Source organism: Cetorhinus maximus, chromosome 31 (assembly GCF_964194155.1).
Source record: "Cetorhinus maximus chromosome 31, sCetMax3.hap1.1, whole genome shotgun sequence".
NCBI lineage: Eukaryota > Metazoa > Chordata > Chondrichthyes > Lamniformes > Cetorhinidae > Cetorhinus > Cetorhinus maximus.
The window spans coordinates 15,805,727-15,829,305 of record NC_135909.1 but is presented as its reverse complement, the minus strand read 5'-3'; the positions used below and the strand labels follow the sequence as shown (position 1 = coordinate 15,829,305).

Here is a 23,579-nt window from a genome sequence, read left to right as displayed (position 1 = left end):
ACCCAGGATCTCCTGTTTACTCGGCAGGTGTTTTAACCAATTACGCCACAGAACCTAACGATGCTCAATTACCCGCAAGGAATTGCTAGAAACCCTTCGCAGATCTGGTAGTATTTGTGAAGAGTGAAACAGTTTAAATTTCAGGGCGCGAACTTGCACCAAAAAGACCTGAAACGTGAATCTGTTTCACTCTCCACAGATGCTACCAGATGTGCTGAGCAATTGCAGCATTTTCTGGCGTTGTTTCAGATTTCCAGCATCCGCAGTATTTTGCTTTTGTACCAAAGGACAATGAGCTGCCTTTCCTGCCCTGAGGGTTATTGCAGGACAAAACAAAAACCTTTAAATATGCTGACCAGAGTCAGTCTGCTCAGCTTTCAGAAAGATTTCAAATGATGATGTGAATCTGCACCACTGAATATCAAGGCCATCGCGGTTTAGACAGCTGTAATGAACAGCTCCTGTTACAGCTTTAGATCAGACAGTGGAGGATTATCACAGGCGCTCTGCCAGACTGCATGTTCCTTCAGACAGGCTTCCAACTGGACACATGGAATGAGCGGCTCTGAACATTAGTGGTTGAGGTGGAGATTTCTCATTGGCTGAACTGGAGTTCCAGTTGCATTCCCAGACATCTCCCTTTCTCTTTCTAAATCTATCTCTGTCCTCTTGCTCATTTACACTTTTCATTGTTTCATCATTAGCGGCCACGCCTTCAGCTGTCTGAGCCTTTAGCTCTGCAATTCCTTCTAGAAACGTCCCCAGTTCAATCTCCCCATTAACGTCCCCTTAAAATCTATCAGTTTTACGAAGGTTTTGTGCAGTTGTCCAAATATGTGACTCGATGTCGAATGTTGCTTGATAAAGCTCCTTTGAAGCGTTTTATTAAATCTCGGAGCTGTTGCTGAAATCGATCAGTGAAATGAGCTGTGTTCCGGTGACCAAGAGCTTTTGTTTTATTCTTTCACGGGATGTGGGCGTCGATGGCTCGGCCAGCATTTATTACCCAACCGAAATTGTCCTTGAGAAGCTGGTGATCAGCTGCCATCTTGAACCGCTACAGTCCATGTGGTGTCGGTACACCCACAGAGCTGTTAGGGAGGGGGTTCCAGGGTTTTGCCCCAGCGACAGTGAAGGGACGGCGATCCAGTTCCAAGTCAGGATGGTTTGTGGCTCGGAGGAGAGCTTGCTGCTGGTGGTGTTCTCATGCATCTGCTGCCCTTTTCCTTCCAAGTGCTGGAGGCCTCGGGTTTGGAAGTTGCTGAAGGAAGATTAGTATCATGAGTGGGATTCGAACCCACGCCTCCAGAGGAGACTGCGACCTGAACGCAGCGCCTTAGACCGTTCGGCCATCCTGACCCTTCTGTGCTAACTGCTCGGCCACTAAATCCATTGCATTCGGTACAAATGGTTCTGAGTTCCACCTTCATCGTCACTGCTTTAAAACACGCGATGTGATTTTCCTTTTTTCAGCACCTGTTCCTGTATCTCAGTCTTATCCTTCCCCAAGCCGCCGGGGGGTGAGGAGCTCCTCTCTTCTGCCCTGCTCACCTTCATTGCTTTCCATTTCTCTCCTGGTGTTTGACAAGGTGTTTACTAAAACCCGCTTTCACAGCCATATTTCCACCGATGCTGCCAGACCTGCTGAGTTTTTCCAGGTAATTCTGTTTTTGTCATTGCTGCATTGCTCTGTTTTCTCAAATCAACAAAGACCCAATTCCCGCCCGACCTGTTCCTCACACGAAGGTGTTCAGAGTGTAAGGTCTGAGCGACGTGAAGTGTCCAATTTGAGAGTTACATCCTGGATTAGTAAATTGGCGGATGACACAAAGATTGGCCGAGTGGTTAACAGTGAGGTTGAGTGGCTTGGGCTACAGGAAGATATAAACGGGATGGTCAAATGGGCACATAAGTGGCAGATGGGATTTAACCCTGAAAAGTGTGAGGTGATACACTTTGGAAGGAGTAATTTGACAAGGAAGTATTGAATGCATGGCAAGACATTGTGAGGCTCTGAGGAACAAAGGGACCTTGTCCTGTGTTTCCATAGATCTCTGAAGGCAGAGGGGCAGGTTAGTGGGGTGGTGAAAAAGGCATTTGGGACTCTTGCCTTTATCAATCGAGGCATAGATTACAAAAGAAGGGAGGTCATGTTTAAGTTGTATAGAACCTTATTGAGGCAACAGCTGGAGTAATGTGTGCAGTTCTGGTCGCCACATTATAGGAAGGATGTGGTTGCACTGGAGGGGGTGCAGAGGAGATTCACCAGGATGTTGCCTGGGATGAAACATTTAAGTTATGATGAGAGGTTATATAGACTTGGGTTGTTTTCCAAGGAGCAGAGAAGACAGAGGGGCGACCTGATGGGCAGAGTGGATAGGGAGCAGCTGTTCCCCTTAGTTGAAGAGCTAGTCACAAGGGGGCATAATTTCAAGGTCAGGGGCAGGAGGTTTAGGGGGATGTGAGGAAAAACGTTTTTACCCAGAGGGTGGTGACGGTCTGGAATGCACTGTCTGGGAGGGCGGTGGAGGCGGATTGCCTCACATCCTTTAAAAAGTACCTGGATGAGCACTTGGCACGTTGCAACATTCAAGGCTATGGGGCCAAGTGCTGCTAAATGGGATGAGGTAGGTAGGTCAGGTGTTTCTCACGTGTCGGTACAGACGCGATGGGCTGAAGGTCCTCCTCTGCACTGTGATTCTGTGGGATTCTGTGACTGAGGAAATTCACCAGAAACTGCTGCACACAAAGCTTACTGGAAGGTCAAATTATATCGTTTCAGTGAGTCATTAAAGCCTCCTTCGAGCAGATTAAGCAGCATTTCCTGTGTTTCAGTGATACATTCTGATCTGAATTTAAAAGGAAAGGGTAAATATTTGTCATACTCAAAAGATCCATCCGCCGCATGACTGAGGCGAGCTCGCTTCTCAATCTCATCACTGACAGATACAAACACGAATAAAGCATAATAAACGAGAGGGAAGTGATAGATTACAATTCCGCTCCCCCCAATTAATGTTAACCAAAGCATGAATGAAATGGATTAATCGGCGGATTTTTCAGGATTTACATTTCCAATGGTTGATCGAGGAACTAGCAGCTGGGGCCAGAAATAACCATAGGACCATAAGACATAGGAGCAGAAATTAGGCCATTCGGCCCATCGAATCTGTTCCAACATTCAATCATGGCTGATAAGTTTCTCAACCCCATTCTCCCGCCTTCTCCCCGTAACATTTGGTCCCCTTACCAATCAAGAACCTATCTATGCCGGTCTTAAATACACACAATGACCTGGCCTCCACAGCCATCTGCGGCAATGAATTCCATAGATTCACCACTCTCTGGCTAAAGACGTTTCTCCTCATCTTTGTTTTAAAAGGTCTTCCCTTTACTCTGAGGCTGTGACCTCGGGTCCTAGTCTCTCCCACTAATGGAAACATCTTAACCACGTCCACTCTATCCAGGCCTTCCAGTATTCTGTTAGTTTCAATCAGATCCGCCCTCATCCTTATAACCTCCATCGAGTACAAACCCAGAGTTCTCAAACGTTCCTCATATGTTAAACCTTTCATTCCTGGGATCGTTCTCGTGAACCTCCTCTGAACCCTCTCCAGGGCCAGTACATCCTTCCTGAGATACGGGTCCCAAAATTGCTCACAATGTTCTAAATGTGGTCTGACCAGAGCCTTATAAAGCCTCAGCAGCACATTCCTGCATTTATAACCTAGTCTTCTCGAAATAAATGCCAACATTGCATTTGCCTTCCTAACTACCGACTCAACCTGAAAGTTAAGCTTAAGAGAATCCTTGAATAGGACTCCAAAGTCCCTTTGCACTCCAGATTTCTGAATTCTCTCCCCATTTAGAAAATAGGCTATGCCTCTATTCTTCCTACCAAAGTGCATGACCTCACACTTCCCCACATTGTATTCTATCTGCCACTTCTTTGCCCATTCTCCTAACCTGTCTAAATCATTCTGCAGCCTCCCCGCCTCCTCAATGCGACCTGTCCGTCCATCTATCTTTGTATCATCTGCAAACTTTGCCAAAATGTCCTCAGTTCCATCATCTAGATCATTAGCGTATAAAGTGAAAAGTTGTGGTCCCAACACTGACCCCTCCGGAACTCCACTCATCACTGGCTGCCATCCTGAGAAGGACCCCCTTATCCCATCTCTCTGCCTCCTGCCAGACAGCCAACCTTCTATCCATGCTAGTACCTTTCCTCTAACACCATGAGCTCTAATCTTACTGAGCAGCCTCCTGTGCGGCACCTTTTCAAAGGCCTTCTGGAAGTCCAAGTAGATAACATCCATTGGCTCTCCTTTGTCTAACCTACTCGTTACCTCCTCAAAGAATTCTAACAGATTTGTCAGGCATGACCTCCCCTTGATGAAACCATGCTAACTTTGCCCTAATTTACCATGTACTTCCAAGTATTCTGAAATCTCATCCTTAATAACGGACTCTAAAATCTTACCAACAACCGAGGTCAGGCTCATCGGCCTGTAATTTCCAGTCTTGTGTCTCACTCCCTTCTTAAACAGGGGGGTTACAATAGCGATTTTCCAGTCCTCTGGGACCCTCCCTTACTCCAGCGATTCCTGAAAGATCACCACTGACGCCTCCACTTTCTCTTCAGCTATCTCCTTCAGAACTCTGGGGTGTAATCCATTTGGTCCAGGTGATTTATCCACCTTCAGACCTTTCAGTTTTCCTAGCATCTTCTCCTTGGAAATGGCCACCATACTCACCTCTGCCCCCCGACTCTCTTGAACTTTGGGGATGTTACTTGTGTCTTCCACCGTCAAGACTGACGCAAAGTACCTATTCAGTTCCTCCGCCATTTCTTTGTTCCCCACTACTACTTCTCCAGTGCCATTTTCCAGCGGCCCAATGTCCACTTTTGCCTCTCTCTTACCCTTTATATATCTAAAAACACCCGTTCAATCTTCTATTATATTACTGGCTATTTTACCCTAATATTTAATCCTCTCCCTCCTTATTTCTTTTTTAGTTGTCCTTTGTTGGTCTTTGTAGGCTTCCCAATCCCTTGGCTTCCCACTGCTCTTCGCCGCATTGTATGCTTTCTCTTTAGCTCATATGCTATCCCTGACTTCCCTTGTCAGCCATGGTTGCCTCATCCTTCCTTTCGTATGCTTCTTCTTCCTAGGGACTAATTTTTGCTGTGCCAATATAAATGGCAGAGGATGGGTTCGATCTATCGACCTCTGCACCACCTGAGAGTTGCAGGTTGGTTATGATAGTTTAATGGGGGATGAGTTTCCCAGCGCTTTTTCATATTTTTTAAAAAGTTAAACCGATCTTTATTCCAGTAACGTGGACCAGCGGGCACAGAGAGGGGAGGGCAAGTATCCGCTGCCCTCAGAAATGGGACTGCGTCTCCCCAAAAGAGACAGACACCCTCACTCAGCAACCGGGAAACATGAAACCGGAGATGCTCAGGCGTCTCGACTGGCAACTCTTTGCCGGAACAGAGTATTGAACAAGTGACCTTTAGATCATTAGTTTAACGCTCTCCCAACTGAACTATTTCAGCTGACGGAAATGATGCTTCGAGCCAGAATTTAAACAGCGACCAGGATACCAGTTTTACAGTCACCTACTGTCCTCCGCTTACATTAGAGAACATGATCCCATAATGACAAAGGACAGCCATCACATCTTTTCAGTTCCCTCCAGATTTCGATTTTTTTCTTGACAAAGATGGGGTCCAAAGCCCAACTAAGCATCAGTTCATTGTCATAATCTCTCGGCCAATCGCTACACTGGAATTGTCCTCAAACCGCCTTTTTCATCCTTTGAGTGAATTGTTTGCTGACGTCACCGTTAAATGTCTTAACTCTAAGTTTAGGGTTACATACATTTGTTCTGTATTCCCCCAAAAGAGGAAATTGTATCTCCACATTAAAACCTATTAATCATCTCAATTACCTCAACCAGATAGCGCCTCCAGCTTCTCAACTGACGGGTATGTAAGCGTCACAGCGGGTGCAGATCTAACTGTAGATCAGAAAACCGTGTGTGTATCGCACATGGTCATGGCTACTTTTGCAGCAAACCTTTATCTGAATTAATGGGACCCGCTTGTGATAAATAATGTCACCTTTCACTGCTTTGCAGGTGAGTTTCATAGAGCCACAAATGTGATTCCCTCAGTTCCGCTTTTGCACAAAGTTGGGGAATTGCACCACAGATGTCAGTCTTCAGCAAGCTCCATTCACTCCAAGTGAAGTCAAGAAATGGCTGAAGGCACGGGTAACTGCAAAGGCTTTGGGCCCTGACACCATTCGTGCAGCAGCACTGAAAACCTGTGCTCCAGAAATAGCCTCGCTGCTCGCCAAACTGTTCCAGTACTGGCATCTACCCGACAATGAGAAAAATTGCTCAGGTAAGTCTTGTCCACAAAAAACAGGAAAACCCAACCGGCGAAAACCGCCCGATCAGTCTCCTCTCGTTGATCAAGAAAGTGGGTGGAAATTTCTTCGACAGCGCGATCCAGTGGCACTTACTCAGCAATAACCTGCTCACTGAAGCTCAGTTTGGTATCTGCCAGGGTTACTCAGCTCCTGACCTCATTGCAGCCTTGGTCCAAACATGGAGGAAGCAGCTGAACTTAATACCTGAGGTTCAAGTGACTGCGCTTGAGTCCAAAGAAGCTTTTGACCGCGTGTGGCATCAAGGAACACTCGCAAAACTGAAGTGAATAGAAATGAGGCGGGAAACTCTCCACTGGTTGGAGTCGTCCCCGGGGGTTCCAATACATTCTAAAAGATTTCCAGCATTAACAGGAATTCGCTTTTGGTTGATACACTGTGGGTGGCAATGGAAGGATCCATTGAGAGCAGTTTATCGTGCAGTTGGCTCGTTGTTCTTGGGCTTCGATTCTCGCTTTGGGCTATTCAATGAGTTCGAATGCAAGAGGTCCCGCTTTCATCTCCAGGACGAGCCCAGCAAGCATTTTAATGCAGTATTTTATCGCGCTCGTGGTGGTGGCCGTTCCGGAAATCAGGACCAAGTTTGAACACCCGGGAAGTCATTGCAGAGAATGCATCACCTCAACACACGTGAAGAAAATGAACACAGGGTTTAAAGAACGTTTCTCCGTATTATGGGACTCTGAAATTATCCGAATGCATCAAATAAGGGAACTGTCTATTTCTGGATTCAGGTGGGAGGCTGATTGAACTCAGTGAAAATCTTGACTGAAAGGCCAAGCAGAGCTGAGATCTCCAAAGATTTATTTTCATTTCCCACACTTTAGCTGTGATCGGGCACTGGCAGTGAGCTGGGAAGGGTTTCTTCTTGCTGCCAAATGCTTGTATGTTCCGGTCTTTCCGCGGTGGGTTTTCACACTGTGGAGAAACATGTTGGATATCAGGTTGAAGTGTTGAAACGATTCACATCAGCCCATTTACAACAGCATCTGATCTGATGTGGTGGAAATGCATTTTATTGACAGAAAATACATTTCCATCTTTAGACACCTGGCCGAATATTCAGGACCTGTACGAAAGAGGATCATTTATTCCAACAGATCATGAATGCAAAAAGCATAGAAGGAGGTTTAATAGATCGAAGTCGCGTGACGAGGTGGCCGAGAGGTTAAGGCGATGGACTGCTAATCCATTGTGCTTTGCACGTGTGGGTTCGAATCCCACCAGAATCGTCGCTTTTATCAACCACTTCGTGTGCAATTAAGAGGTCTGTGTGCAAAATTTAAGCACATGGGATTGGGGTAATATATTGGTGTGGATTGAGAATTGGTTGGCAGACAGGAAACAGAGAGTAGGAACAAATGGGTATTTTTCGGAATGGCAGACAGTGACAAGTAGGGTACCACAGGGATCAGTGCTTGGGTCCCACTTTTTCACAATATATTTCATTGACTTGGATGAGGGAATCAAATGTAATATTTCCATGTTATCTGACAATGAACTTCGTCGAAATGTGATTGGTGAGGAGGATGTTAAGAGGCTTTAAGGCGATTTATGGAAGTTGAGTAAGTGACAAAATACATGGTAGATGCAGTATAAGGTGGAAAAGTGTTGAAGTTATCCACTTTGGTAGGATAAACACAATGGCAGAGTTTTATTTCAATGTTGATACATTGGCAAATGTTGATGTTCAAATGGACCTGGGTGGCCTTGTACACCAAACACTGAAAACAAGCACGCAGATCCAGCAAGCAATTAAGAAAGCACATGGTATATTGGCCTTCATTGCAAGGTCTCTTGAGCACAGTAGAAAGGATGTCTTGCTGCAGCAGTGCAGGGCCTTGGTGAGGACACTCCTGTAGTATTGTGTGCAGTTTTGGTCTCCTTACCGAAGAAAAGATATATTTGCCATAGAGGGAGTGCACCAAAAGTTCACCAGACTGATTCTAGGGATGGCAGGATTGTCATATGAGGAAAAATTGGGCCGACTAGCCCTGTATTCACTAGAGTTTAGAAGAATAAGGGTGGATCTCATTGAAACAGAAACATTTCTGACAGGGCTGGACAGACTGGATGTATAGTTGATATTTCTCCTTGCTAGGAGGTCCAGAACAAGGGGTAAGAATCTCATGATATGGGGTAGGCCATTTAGGACTGAGATGAGGAGAAACGTCTTCACTCAGATGGTGGTAAAGCTGTGGAATTCTCTACCACAGAGGCCACGTCAGTGAATATGTTTATGAAAGAAATGGATTTCTAAACTCGAAAGGCATCAAGGGGCATGGGGACAGAGTGAGAGTGTGGCGTTGAGATAGAGAATCAGCCATGACGATATTGAATGGCGGAGCTGGTTCGAAAGGCCGAATGGCCTACTCCTTCCTCTATGTTTCTAAAAGGCTAAAAGAATTGGGGTAGGTTGGAATCGTAGCATCATAGAATGGTTATAGTACAGGAGTAGGCCATTCATCCAGCCGTGTCCATGTCTGTCGCCTCCAGTCTCTTTCTATTTCAATGTTTATAAAGATTCTCCATTGATGCCTTGCTTTTGTACTCGACGCTTCTATTTATAAAACCCAGGTTCCTGCCTTTGTTTTGTTCAGGTTGTCGAATTGAGGCATGTGAGGTGATTAAGGGACTTGATAGTTTAGATACAGAGAAACAATTTTCCCTGTTTTGGGGAATCCAAAACAAGAGGACATAACATTCAATTTCAGCTAAGCCGTTCAAGGGTGACGTCAGGAAACACTTCTTCACACAAAATTTCGTAAAAATGTGGAACCTTCTGAAAATTGCTACTGAAGCTTAGGATCAGCTGAAAGTTTCCGATACTGAAACTGGGTACAAGTTTTTATTGTTAATAAGATGTAAGATATTAAAGTATTATGAAACCACAGTGGATAGATAGGGACCAGTCATGAGTTGAACACGATTGATGGAAGAAAAGTGTACTTATCTTCCTATGTTCCCAAATTCCTCATCTAGCAGCAAACAGGCTTTCAGATGATCACCGCTCAGTACATTCCTCTCAGCATCCCCTTCTCTAAGGGGAACAGACCCAGACACAAAAATAATCTGATGCATCTTCTTTAAGCCTTAAGCGAACAATTTCACATTTCCTACATGGAAACCTATCTGATCGCAGCTGCATTATCTACAGCTTCACCCAACTTGATGGCGCCAGTTTACTTCCGCAAGAACCAGGAGGCTCCTGCCCTCATTACAGCTTTGGTCCAAACACGGAGCGGTTGATTACAGAGAGCGGCACCGGGGAAATATTCCGAATGTTGCTATTAAACAGAAGAGGGTGAAAAAACATCAAATTGCATCTTCTCACTTTCGGACAATTGGCTTTTCATCCGTTGTCACAATAGAACAGCCAATACACATTGGTCACCCTGAACACTGAGGTGCATTTCATTGCAGTGAATCAATATGAAGACATTCAGCTCCTCCAATCAGTTCCACCTTTCATTTAGATCATGACTGATTTCTACATCAAATCGATCTGCCAGCCCTAGTCTCATAACCTTTAATGCTCACGCCCAACAATAATCTACCAGCAATTGTAGCAATCTTTAGGTTCCAACCAGCTGTAATCGCGGATCTAGACAGGAAAGGCTTTCTACTGTCAGCCACCAAATAGATGGCTGAGCTACATTTCAGATCTTTAGCCTGGAGGATTTCATGATTCCTGCGTTTAAAAGAGATGAAATGATGAAATGGTCTACACTGTGGGTCATTTTTCTCCTCAGTGAAGTAAAATTAACTTCAGTTAAGAATAGGGGAGCAGCCACTGCAACCCTTTCGACAGGGGGATGAGGTCGCCCACGGCTTGCTCGCCCTTAACAGGGTGAAGCAGAACATTTCCATCCGGGAAACTTTCGCCTGTGAAAGTGAGTACGATAACTGTTAGACAATGACATCCTCTGTCAAGTTACTGACGGCTGAGTGGATCTGTCCTGTCAACTACATTAGTGTTGATTGTGAAACTGTCTGTTCACTTTAAACGGTATCACTTCTTCCCGTACGAAAAGCTCTCAAAACTTCCCCTCCGCTGCCTCTTACAAAAAATATCACTGACCCAGCAGTAGCCCAACGTGCTCTCTTCTACACCCACACATTGAGGATGCCGAGGCTCCTACTATCACTGCACAAAACACAGTTTCTCTCTCCACAGATGTTGCTTGAGTTGCTGACTATTTCCACAATCTTACATTCTTGTATTAGGGTGAGGGATGCAGGATCAGTTACTCTCTCCTTCCGAACTTCCCAGTACTTTTGATAGACTAATGCTCACCATCACTTTACGCGAAAATATCCCTGGCTTCATTCCTGGCGTTAGAGAGACACAAAATGATGGCAGCATAGAGGGTGAGCACTTGGCCCTTGTTCCCTGTTCTGGTTCTCTGCAGGGAAACTCAGTTATTCAATGCCTCTGTAGCCTCTAAATTACTCTCTTCAGAAAATTATGGAATCTCCTCTGAAAGCCATTGTCGAAACTGCCTCTCAGGTAGAGCATTCCAGATCCTAACCACACGCTGTCTTAAACGAAGTTCTTCCTCAGGTCCAATTGTGTATATCTTGCCAATCATCTTGAATTGGTGCGCTCTGATTCTCGGCCCTCCCGACAATGGAAACAGTTTCTCTCTATTACTCTGTCCAGACATCTTATGATTTTGAAAATCCCCATCTAAACTCCTCTCAACATTTTCTTCTCTGAGAACAGCCGCAGGTTTGTTTTTCCAATCTATTCATCTCATTCAAGTTCCTCAACAATGAATTCAGTCTTGTAAATGTTTCCAATGTCGCCACATTCTTTTTAATTTTGATAATCATTGTTGGGCACAATATTCCAGTTGAGACCGAACCAATGTTTTTTTTAAAGATTCTGCACAGCTGCCTTGCTTTTGTACTTGATGCTTCTACTGAAAAAAAAAAACAGGATCCCGGATGCCGTTTATTCAACTTAACATGAATTGACGTGCAAATTGCAGTCGATGTAAACTATAAATTACTTCTTATTACTGAAATAGGCTTTAGAAAACGTGGTAATTGTTCATTGTGCTTGGTGATTTCTGTATTTGGAACCTCAGCCTCTCAGTTCCTCCAGGGTCACCAGCTTCTCACCAGATACACAATCGTCTGATACATCTTTCCGAGGTCTTAAGTTGATGAGCTCACACTTCCGACATGCAAATCTCTCTGATCTCATCTATATTATTTATTGTGTTGCCCAACCTGATGGCGCCAGTTTACTTTCATCGGAACCAGGAGGCTCCTGACCTCTTTACAGTTTGGGACCAAACATGGAGCGGGGGATTCCAGAGAGCGGGACCGAGAATGTATTCCGGATGTTGATGCTCAAACAGGGAATTGTTGATGTGTGACATCGAATTGTTATTTACCGAATACAAAAGTTCTGATAAGTTCACAAACTTGAAACATTAACATTTTAAAAAATCTCTCTCCACAGTTAATGCCTGATGGGCTGAGTGTTTCCAGCATTTTCATTTTTGCTTTGAAGTGAACAACCGAGTCTGTGCTGGATAATTCTTTAATGATCTTTCAAAAATCTGTGCTGGGTCCCCTATTATTCGTCATGTATATGAACGTCATAGATGACTATGTGGGGGGTAGGATTAGTAAGTTTACGGACGACACATCGATTGGCCGGGTGGTTAACAGTGAGGTTCAGTGTCTTAGGCTACAGGAAGATATATGCGGGATGATCAAATGGGCAGATAAGTGGCAGATGGAATTTAACGCTGAAAAGTGTGAGGTGTTACATTTTGGTAGGAGTCATTTGACAAGGAAGTATTCAATGAACGGCATGACAATAGGACGCCCTGAGGAACAAAGGGGCCTTGGAGTGTGTGTCTATAAATCTTTGAAGGCGGAGGGGCATGTTAGTGGGGTGGTGAAAAAGGCATATGGGATACTTGCTTTTATCAATCGAAGCATAGATTTAAAAAGTAGGGAGGTCATGTTGGAGTTGTATAGAACCTTGGTGAGGCCACAGCTGGAGTACTGTGAGCAGTTCTGGTCGCCACATTATAGGAAGGATGTGATTGCACTGGAGGGGGTGCAGAGGAGATTCATCAGGATGTTGACTGGGATGAAACCTTTTAGTTAAGAAGAGAGGTTGGATAGACTTAGGTTGTTTTCGTTGGAGCAGAGAAGACTGAGGGGCGACCTGATCGAGGTTTACAAGATTTTGAGGGGCATGGATAGGGTGGATAGGTAGCAGTTGTTCCCCTCAGTTGAAGGGTGAGTCACGAGGGGGCAATGAGTTGAAGGTGAGGGGCAGGAAGTTTTGGGGGCATTTGAGGAAAAACCTTTTTACCCAAAGGGTGGTGACGGTCTGGAATGCGCTGCCTTGGAGGGTGGTGGAGGCGGGTTGCCTCACATCCTTTAAAAAGTACCAGGATGAGCACTTGGCACGTCATAACGTTCACGTCTGTGGGCCAAGTGCTGGTAAATGGGATTAGGTAGGTAGGTAGGTCATGTGTTTCTCACGTGTCGGTGTAGACACGATGTGCTGAAGGGTCTCTTCTGCACTGTGTGATGATGTGATTCCTTGAAACCCTGCATCGTTATTTCTTTCTACCTGTCCGCTAACTTTCAGTTGTATAATTTGGGCCTCTGCTCCTCCATAGTTGGCAACATCTCACCAATTAAAAACAAAACGAAACGAAACTCGTGCATTCGTGGCCTCAGTCAGATTATGGTTCATTGTGAATCCAACTGCCAAAGTATTTCTCACTCATTTAAATTATTTATGAAATTTGAAAATAAACTTCTCCCACGGCTTATTGTTCTGCGTTTGCTCTCACGTTCTTTGCTTTTCTTGCTACTCGTCCTTGTGATGTAAATCCACAGAAAGCAAAGAAGGCAACGAGGAATGGAGGGAAAATCATGTTCCCTTTCATGATCCCTGTTTGATTTTCAATGCACTGAATATGATCAAGGTCTAAGGAAGTGAATCTAGGACAAGCAACAGCTGTCTTTTTACAGCTGGGCTTGTTGCGCAACGGTAGCGCGTCTGACTCCAGATCAGAAGGTTGCGTGTTCAAATCACGTCAGGCTCATGGCCCTTCACTGTACTTGAAGCTTTTGTCTGGGCACAAAGTTCATTGTGTCTGGATTCCACCGAAATGTTGAATTTCAAAACCATGATGAAAGTCATCCCTTCCGATTTTCCGGTTCAGTTTTCATTTTACATTGGAACAATGTTTCAGCGATGTGGGATATCTACTGTTTTTGCAATTGTTCCGTTACCCAGTATGAGAAGTAAAACACAAAGTGTCCATCATGGGGTTTAAATCCGCAGCCGCTTCCGTCCATATAGCTGCTTAGTTCCGTTAGCTAGAGTTGGTTATGTAAGCTATAATCGCCCGACTTTATTTTATCCATAAGTCAGGAGATTCAAACTCGTCCTTTTAAAGCAGAGCGACAGTGAGTTCAGTTAAAACAAATGTCTAAAAACAGCAGCAATTTCTTTCTGCTCACGGTATCCAGTTATAGCGACCTGCATTAAACAGCAGGAGCGAAAACCGCAGCCCGACACCCGCCTCTTCACATTAACGGGCAGCCTGAATTTCAGTTTTGGGATTTGAGAGAGAGCGGATGTTTTTGTGGAAACTGAAGTTACTTTTCCTGTGAATGGAGCCGGTTAAAGAGCCCGGGCCGGCCTGAGAGTCCCCGAGCCCGGGGTCAGTGGGAGCCTGGGGAGAGGACAGATCCCAGGGAAAGGGAATGAGATTAGAGAGAAGGAAGGTTATTGCGGGGTTGAGGGGACTGAAGGGTTGGCGACTGGAGGAATAGAAACGGGAGAGAAAATGGAAGGGGTTGTGGGGGACAGCATCTGTCAGAACGAGGAAGAGAGCGACGGAGGAAAAGAGGGAGGGAGCTAGAGGGAGGGCGGGAATCAGGGGGAACTTGCATTTCGCCAGCACATTTTGCAACCGCAGAAAGATCCAAAACCTCACAGCCAATGGGTGGGTATTTGGGGCAAGGGGGCTGATGGGGCGTCTTGGTAATTGAGATTCGTGCTTGAATGTGCACAGCAGGATCCCACAGGCAGGAACCTGATCAATATTTGGATAACCTGTTTCAGTGATTCTGGATGAGGGATTATTATTGATCCCAGGACTCTGGGTAAAACTCCTTTTCTCTTGCTGTAAATAGCCTGGTTAGATTGTTCACATCCCTCCGAGTGGGGAAGATGGGATCTCGGTTTTAAATGTGGTTTATTACTGGATAGTGTCATATATCATTGTTACCCCTCTGTGGGTATTACAGTACATCGTGGTAAACAATTTAACTCTTCGAGAAGGTCAAGGAGTTGGAAACACTGAGAAACTGCTCGTTCTGGCATTACTAACTCATGTGGCCTTTGATAATAAAACATAACCTTTTCCAGTCGGTGGAGATGTGATGTAGGCATACCTCAGAATAATGCTCACACACCACAGCAGATGTTGCCCATTGTCTTCAAAGACAGTCGATTGAAGAGTTTCCCTCCTTGTTTCGTTGAACTTCTCAATGTTGTAATGGTGTCTGCTCCATTCCTGGGACAAATGTGGGAATCAGAAATCATCACTTCCTCCCTATGTGGATCCGACTGATAAGAGTTGTTATCATTAATTTCTCTCAGCCTCTGACGCCTTATCACATCCAATCTTTAAAACAAAGCTAACGTTTTCTGATATCAACACTCGAATCGAAATTACTGCAACCTCTCTCTCCCTGCCCTGCTAAAAAGTCCACCTCTTTCAACTGTGAGTGTTAATCTCTCATTCTCTGTAACACCTCTCCAAATAACAATCTAGTGCTGCTTCTGCTCTCAGAGTACAATGTCCCCTGTCTTTGCACTATTCTGTGAACTATGATTCAGTCAGTTGTTCTCAAGTTTTTACAGGCAGAGGGTTGTGAGTTCAAAATATCTCCAGAATTCTGAGCAGAAAGTCTGGCTGACACTTCAGTGCCGCGCTGAGCCAAAGTTTCACTGTTACAGTTGCCAGTTTTGAGATGCTATGGCAAACTGAGGTGCCATCTGCCTGCACATGTAAAATTCCCATGGCACAATTTCGGACAGTGGCACGGGAGTTATTCCATCGTGTCGGAGCCAACATTTGTCCCTCAATTAACATCACTTCAAAACAGATTATCCTGCCTTCATCACATTGCTGTTCCTGGAAGCTGGCTGCTGCAAACCCTTTAATAATATAGTTCAAAAAACATCGTGATTGAAACGCTGCAAGGAAAAGACAAGGCGTTAATGAGAATTCTGCTGAGAGAGCTTCATTGGACAGAAAATCGGGCGAAGAATACGAGGAATCGACACCAGAGAACCAATCAACGTCAAAACTGAATAACTCCTGTGAAATAAATGAGTAAAAGCTGAGAGCTCCGAGCACCATCAGTTCATCACCCAGAGACACTCACAAAAGAATTTAGTCTCCTGTCTTAGACGGTACCTCGTGGCTGAGAATGACTTCCTTCCACTCCGGGGCTGTGGGTTCTGAGGTGACTCCACACACTCTGCCATAGTTCCCGAGGGGAGTGTGAAAGCCTTTCACTGAGTTTCAAGGTTGCAAATCTGATCTTGGAGGTATCGGTGCTGTGTTCCCTGGAGGCGGGGTTCTCATTCTTAATGCAAAAATCTGACATCGAGGATGGGTTGTTCATTACCAAATAAAAAATCTGGAGATGTAGGACGTTAGAATCCGCTCATCTCTGATGCACCTTTATTCATTTTTGTTTCCTGTAATAAACAAGTGGTGTGTAGCTGTCCATTAAAAATAACAAACAGTGTTCGGAAGATTCTGGCCAGTACCTTCAGGATGTCCGCTGTTGCATCCGACAGCATCCTCAGCTGCATCACATCTGGATCTCGTGACTTATTAACATTCATTGCAGCCAATCCTGCTCGGGCCTCTTCTTTCACAAGATTTATGGGAACAACAAAAACATTTGCAAATTGTCGATGGAAAAAGTGAGAACCTTTCTTGAAGATGGTTTCAAGAGGCCTTTGTGGTAAAGATGTAGAGTTAGCGGAAACAAAAGTAGCAATAAGTGGAATGGAGGGTTGTCCGTGAATTGATTGCAGATTTTCACGAAGGTTTATTTCGAGAGATTTTAAGTCTATTTCCTCTAAATCTTTTAGGAAATTAACATTGAAAAAGCTCAATCGTGATCGAAAATGTATTGTAATCTTAGTTTATCTAAATAATGCAGATAGACGTAATTCAAAGAATTGGAGGCATATCAGATTATAATGTGGATTATAAAATCCTGGTGAGGGCTAGGGACAAGTTTTAGGAAAGACGGCAAGGCCTTGGAGAGCGTACAGTGGGGATTTACTGGAATGGTATCAGCGGTGAGGGATTCCGGATGTGGATGGACAAAGAAACAACAACTAGGGATGTTCTTCTTACAACAGAGTGTTAAGGGGAGATTTAGTGCAGGTATTTAAATTGATCCCAGGCATATGTTTTTCTTATACACATTATTCCATATTTTTCCATTGCCTGAATGTTAGGTAACCAATGAACAAATTCAACATAATCAGCAGAGTTTTGCTTTTGTCCGAAATAAATTTGTCAGGAAATGTTTCACGTTTGTAAATTAAAACCAATCCTTGACCTGATGTGATGGAAGGTTATTTTGCTCACAGAAGCTGAATGTCCAACATTGCACACCTGCCTGCCTATTCAGAACCTTCTTGTCAACGGTCCTGGATGGAAAAAGAGTATAAGACTGTGTTCTGAAACTCAGACAGGTGACGAGGTGATAGAGAGTTTAAGGTGAAGGACCGATGATCCATTCTGATTTGGATCCTTGTTGCTAGTTTGTGGATATTATCAATTGATTGATTCTTCCTGTTTGCTAACATTTTGAATCAAATAGGCCTGGAATCCTATCCTTGTTAATATCTCACTGGAGATTCCGGGTCTGTTCAGGCCATAAAAACACTGAGATTGAGAGTTACAGTTTTTCACTCAAATTTTACTGAAATGATGATAAAATAGGATTCATGAAAGGCAGCAAGATATTTTCCTCCCTCCCTTCCATTCTCTGGATTTACACCAGCTGAAAGCAACAGAAAGAAATAATGGTGATGGAGCAGAAAAACAAGATTATCATTAGGGAACACATTTAATTTAGTATTTACTTGATAAGTTAAGTGAGTGAGCAAGTTTTAGCAAAATAAGATTAAATTTAGGGCCCTTTGAAATAAACATATGATACTTAGAGCAGGGTGTTATTTTTGTGGTGAGATGGTAGCATCTGTGGAAGAACAGGGAGCCATGTACAGACATCATTACAAGCTATTGGACAGGAAGGTGAAAAAAACATGGCTAATAGAATACAACTGATTGAACTCATTCTACAGTTATGTAAGATACTGTTTAGACCCCATTCAGATCATTGCGATGAATTCTGGACAACAAAACTTGAGGAAGAGTGAGAAGTGGGTGCAGCTGTGTTGCCACACTCAAATGGTGAGGACAGATTGCAAAACCTAATCTTGTAATGCCTTGAAATTCGAAGATTAAGGGGTAATCTGCCTGAAATGTTTATGATGATTCAATGATTTGACAGGGTAGATAAGTAGAGAACATGACGTCTGTTGGGGGGAAGCCAGGCCAAAGGTACACAACATTAAAATTAGAACGAGAGAGATAGATTGAGCTAAAATACAGGCCAGTCGTGAGTTCATTAAAAGGCAGGGCAGGCATGAGGGAAGAATAGTTTACTTCTGTTCCTATGTTTCAATTTTCATAATCTTGGACTGAACAGGTTTTCAAATTATCACCCAGTCTGTACACGTTGCTTCTTAAAGTTAATTATTCCACCCCCTTTTCAGAAAGTAAAACTTAATCTGGAGGGAACTGAAACCTGTGATGAACCCAAAAAGGAACAAGCTAAAATTTATCTTTCAAAATGGAGATCGAGCCCTCGGAGACTGAGAACTACAGTTCCCAAGGGGTCGCATAGTCTAGTTCTGAAATGGTCGCACATGCGCAGGTTGTTCTTTTAGCGACGTTGTTGGCAGTGCGCATGTGCTGGTCGGCTCATTTTCTCGACTTCAGGCCGAGACACGGCCTTGCACACATGCGCAATTCGTTTCCTTTTTTCCAGGTTAGAAGTTACTTCTGCGCCTGCGCAGAAGTAAAAGAAGGTCCAAAAGCAAAACAGCGTGAAAAGGGGCGCAGGTGACTGAGAAGAGAGTTCCATTCTGATAAAAAAAGTGCCAGAAAAAGCTGGACAGAGAGGAGGTACATGGAGTAGGTCCCAAAACAAAGGAGCAGTCCCAAACCAGGGACTGGTACAGAAAGAGGTCTCAGGAAGTTGAAGGATGAGGACAGGAATCTGAAACAGATCCTGTTCAGTGAAGATTGAGGAGCAGAGTCAGAGCCGCGCGGAGCAGACTTAGAACGAGCTGGGCCTTGCAAGACGCCAGAAAATCTGCGTAGACAGCCAAAGGTTGGCCCTTATTATGGACCTTTGCAGCAATGTTGTTCTGTTTGGCGGAGCCTAATACCGGATAGTGTCCGTGTGGAAGGTGAAGTTTGAATGTGCGGATAGATCCAGGAGAAAAGAACCTTGGAAAGAGAGGCTGAAACTCTGGAGGTGGATCCTTCTTGAAGGTATCTGAGAGAAAGCGTCGTTTGGGACAGAATACCAAAGCGAGATCTTCGAATGTGAAGATTGGAAACCCTTGTCAGAAAGACAGAGTTTCATTGAGACCAGTTGCCTCACAGTCCGATGAGCAACTGGGGGATTAATGAGAAATCCCTCGAAACTTGGTTTCGGAGTGTGGTATGTCCGACTGCAGCTCACTCATTCAGCTACATGGACTGTACACTTGCCGCGAACGTTAGAGCATAAGATATTTTTGTAGTTTCTGTTATCTTTATGAATTTGTGTATATCAGTTAAGGTATAGTTTGGATGAAGGATCGGTGTAACGTACTTTGCCTTTCCTTCCTTAATAAATGTTTTATTATTGTGTTAAAATTTCATCAGCAGACCCCTGTGATTCTGTTCAGTAACCATCCTTCACGTTTCTTAGCAAAAAACGTATACGATCTATCATATAAAGTTCCACCCTGGATCTGACTTACCCAGCAGTAACATCAGCTGGGATCGTAACGTTTGTCGTTATAAGAGAAAAAAGACCCAACCTGTCACTCCTTCCGTCTCTGTCCACCAGGAATTTCTTTATTTCTTAATTATACTTCTTTGGATGAGATGTGGGCGTCGCCTGCAGGGCCAGCATTTTTTTGCTCTTCCCTATTTGCCCTTGAACTGTGTGGCTTCCTCGGCTAATTCAGAGAGCAGTTAAGGGAATAATATTGCTGTGGGTGGGGAGTTACATGCGGTCCAGACACCGACAGGGCGGCAGACTTCTGTATCTCAAGCGCTTTGATGAAATTGATTTGTTTTGAGAACAATTGACTATAGTTTTATGGTCGCCATTACTAATATGAGATCACAATTCCATATTTACTACCTAATTGAGTTTGAATTCCATCAGCTACCATCGCGGGATTTAAACACGTGTCCACGGAGATTAGAAACAAAAATAAAAATAGCTGGAAAAACTCAGCAACTCTGACAGCATCTGCTGAGAGGAACACAATTAACGCCTCGAGTCCGAATGACTCTTCATCAGAACTAAAGAAATATAGAAATGTGGTGAAATATAAGCTGGTTGACGGGGGGGTGGGACAGGTGGAGCTGGATAGAGGGCCAGTGATAGGTGGAGGCAAAGAAGAGATTGCCAAAGATGTCATAGACAAAAGGGAAAAGTGGTGTTAACGGTGCTGATATTATCTAAGGAGTGTGCTAATGGTGACATTAAGGGTAGAAAGCAGGATAAACAAGTGGCAGATAGCCCCAGCGGGGGTGGGGTGGGGCTAATGTATCCAAATGGGCTAAAAGGTGGAGATAAAACGATTGATCGAAATAAATTTAAAACTAGGTGGGAAAATAAAAATATATTTTAAAAATATAAATTTTGAAAAAGGAGGATCGGAAAGGGGGTGGGGATAGAGGAGAGAGTTCATGATCTGAATTTGTTGAACGCAACATTAAGTCTGGAAGGTTGTAGAGTGCCTAATCGGAAGATGAGGTGCTGTTCCTCCAGTTTGCGTTGAGCTTCACTGGAACATTGCAGCAGGCCAAGGACCGACATGTGGGCTTGAGAGCAGGGTGGTGTGTTGAAATAGCAAGCGGCAGGGAGGTCTGGGTCATGCTTGCGGACATACCGAAGGTTTCAGATTTCCAGCATCCGCAGTATTTTGCTTTTGTCCATGGAGATTAATCTGGGATTCAAGATGAGGAACACAGTGACTTTGTGGTCCAGCCCTGTTGTACGCCAAAGCAGCGCGTTTAGCTTATGTTTGAGCCGCTTCACGGAGAGATTGGAATTTTTTCCAAAGCATTTTATTAAACCCATGAAATGGGTTGAGGCAAAGCCTTTTGTTCCAGTTGGAAACAAAATACAAAGATTGTACAAAATAACAAGACACTGCATTCTGAGAAAGAGCTCTGAAATGTTTGGGAAAAGAAGCAGAATCTTCAACTAACGAGGAAGACCACGGTTTTCAGAAAGTTCCAATCGATTTCTGTATAAAGCGACCGCAGGAGGACTCGAACCTGTAATCTTCTGATAGCATTACGCACACCGAAGTCAAAAGACTTAACCATTAGGCCACGCGGTCATTACACGGCCTAGTAAAACCGATACTGGTCCCATATGAATAAATATGTGATTGTATTTATTCCATAAATTCCAGAAATTAATCCACGGAACATTTAAACCACTCATTGAAGAAAGTCCTTTTGTCCATTTAACGAGTAATTTGATCAAATTTTCCGTCATGTTAAGGCGATAGCATCAGAGAGCGAAACTATTTCCGATGGCTGGGAATCCAGGAATCGTGCACGACAATGAAACTAAAATGCTGCAGGTGCTGGAAACTTGAAATAAAAACTTCTTCAAAAGCTCAGCAGGCCAGGCAGCATCTGTGGAGAGAGAAAAGTTTCGGCTCCGTTTGACTCTTCTTCAGAGCTGAAGAGAGGTAGAAATGTGATGGATTTTATACTGTGGAAGAGAGCGGGTGGAGCAATGGTGCAAAACAGAAGGTGAGGGATAGTGGGGACCTCAGCAGAGACTTGACAAGGATATCATGGTCACAAGACAAGGGGAGTGTTAAAGGAAGTGTTAAAGACTATAGTAAATGCTAATATGGGGCATAAAGGTATGATTACAGAACGTGTTAACAGCAGAACAAGGGTCAGCGCTCTCCGAAGGCAAATATGAGAACAGGTAACAGATGACCATGTAGGGGGAGGTGGTTAGAATTCATGGTCTTTGAACTCAATGTTAAGTCCTGAAGGCTGTAAATTGCCTTGCCAGTAGATGAGATGCTGTTCCTCCCATTTGCGTTGGGCTTCACTGGAGCATTGCAGCAGGCCACAGCGGAAATGTGAGCCTGAGAGCAAGATGGTGATTTGAAATGGCAAGTGATCGGAAGGCGGGGTCATGCTTGCGGACTGAGCAACAATGTTCCGTAAAATGGTCACCCAGTCTGCGATTAGTCTCCACAATGCCGATGACCCAAATGCCATCTGAAAATCTAAATATAGTACATCCAATATTTCCCTTTATTCACAGTAAAGAAATTCAACAAACTGGTTAAAAATGATTCCCCTTTTCCCAAAACCATGTTGATCCTGCTGATTGCCTTGAATTCATCTAAGTGCCCTGTTATAACGTTTTTAATATTAGCTTCTAAAAATTTCACTACGATGGATGTTAAGCGAACTGGCAAAATGTTTCCTGCTTTCTGCCTCCCGGCCTTTTTGAATACAGGTGTTAAATTAAGTATTTTACAACTTAATGTAGCCTTCCCCGAATCTAGAGAATTTTGGAAAATTAAAACCAACTCTTCAACTACATCACCAGGTATTTGTTGAAAATGTTGTTTCTGTCGGTAAATTACATTTCCATCACATCAGGTCACGGATTTTAATGAATGGGCTGATGTGAAACACTGCAAGTCCATGTGCAACATGTTTCGTCACATTGTAAATAAAACATCGCGGAATAACCGGAAGATCCAATCATTGGATCGCATCAACATGACCATCACACAGACGCCTTAAACATTAAGCCATTTTCGAAGTAATGCGTCTTTTAATATGTTTTAAAATGCCAACTGACAGTACGAATTGATTTAATTCCACATGATTGGCGAGGTGCAGCCTCAAGCCGACGAGGCGGATGGTGCTGCTGATCTTCACCAGAACAGACAGTTAGACGGAACATTCATCATCAACCAGACCGTGAGAGAATTCAACAAAATAAAACGTGCGGAAAAACAATGAGAAATAACAAATCAATTCGATTGGAATGTAAAATATCGTTTAGAAATGAGGAACCATCGATGGAAAAGGAAAGTAAATTGGAATTCCCGTTATTTTATAGACCCGGGAGAGAAAAGAGGAACGGAGGGAAAAAATGTCGAAAGGAAGACAAGAAATGATGGAGCTGCTCCCTTGTTTTCTGTTTATCCGGTCGCCAATCAATACTGAATTAAAACATGTAAAAAAAACTGGGTGAATTTAACGGAAAGTGATTTTAATCGCTGCCCGATTGCGCCTGGACTCTCCAATTGGATTTGTTGGACATCGCTGGACTTGAGCTCCAGAACTAGCTGCCCCCGCATCCCGCCCGTCCCCCCACCCCCTCCCCCTACAGCCTTGCTGCTTCAGTAAAGAGACAGAAGAGGCATCTACACGTCAATGTGCACACAAATTCCGAGGCATGTTCTGTCCAGAAGAAGCAGGACAAATCCAACCCAGCCTAATACTGCTCCATTAGTTTATTCTTCATCATGAACAAAGTGATGAAAAGTGTCGTTGACCGTGCTATCACCACTTACTGCACTTACCCAGCAAAAACCTGCTCACTGACTCTCAGTTTGGGTTCCGTCTGGGCCACTCAGCTACTGAAATCATTGCAGCCTTTGTCCACACATGGACACAAGAGCTGAACTCAAGAGGTGAGGTGAGAGTGACTGCCGTTGACATCAACGCAGCA

At 44.1% G+C, this 23,579-nt stretch overlaps 1 protein-coding gene and 3 non-coding genes across 5 annotated transcripts in view; 2 read left to right on the top strand and 2 right to left on the bottom strand.

Moving 5' to 3' along the window:
• The window catches only part of LOC144670298 (uncharacterized), a 940,207-nt gene that overhangs the window by 138,766 nt on the left and 777,862 nt on the right, over nucleotides 1-23,579 (bottom strand). The gene's annotated exons all lie outside the window — the stretch shown is intronic.
• Nucleotides 1,277-1,359, bottom strand: trnal-cag (transfer RNA leucine (anticodon CAG)). The gene has a single exon. It is a non-coding gene; the product is annotated as a tRNA-Leu (tRNA).
• trnas-gcu (transfer RNA serine (anticodon GCU)) lies at nucleotides 7,615-7,693 on the top strand. Its single transcript has one exon. It is a non-coding gene; the product is annotated as a tRNA-Ser (tRNA).
• Nucleotides 13,478-13,549, top strand: trnaw-cca (transfer RNA tryptophan (anticodon CCA)). Its single transcript has one exon. It is a non-coding gene; the product is annotated as a tRNA-Trp (tRNA).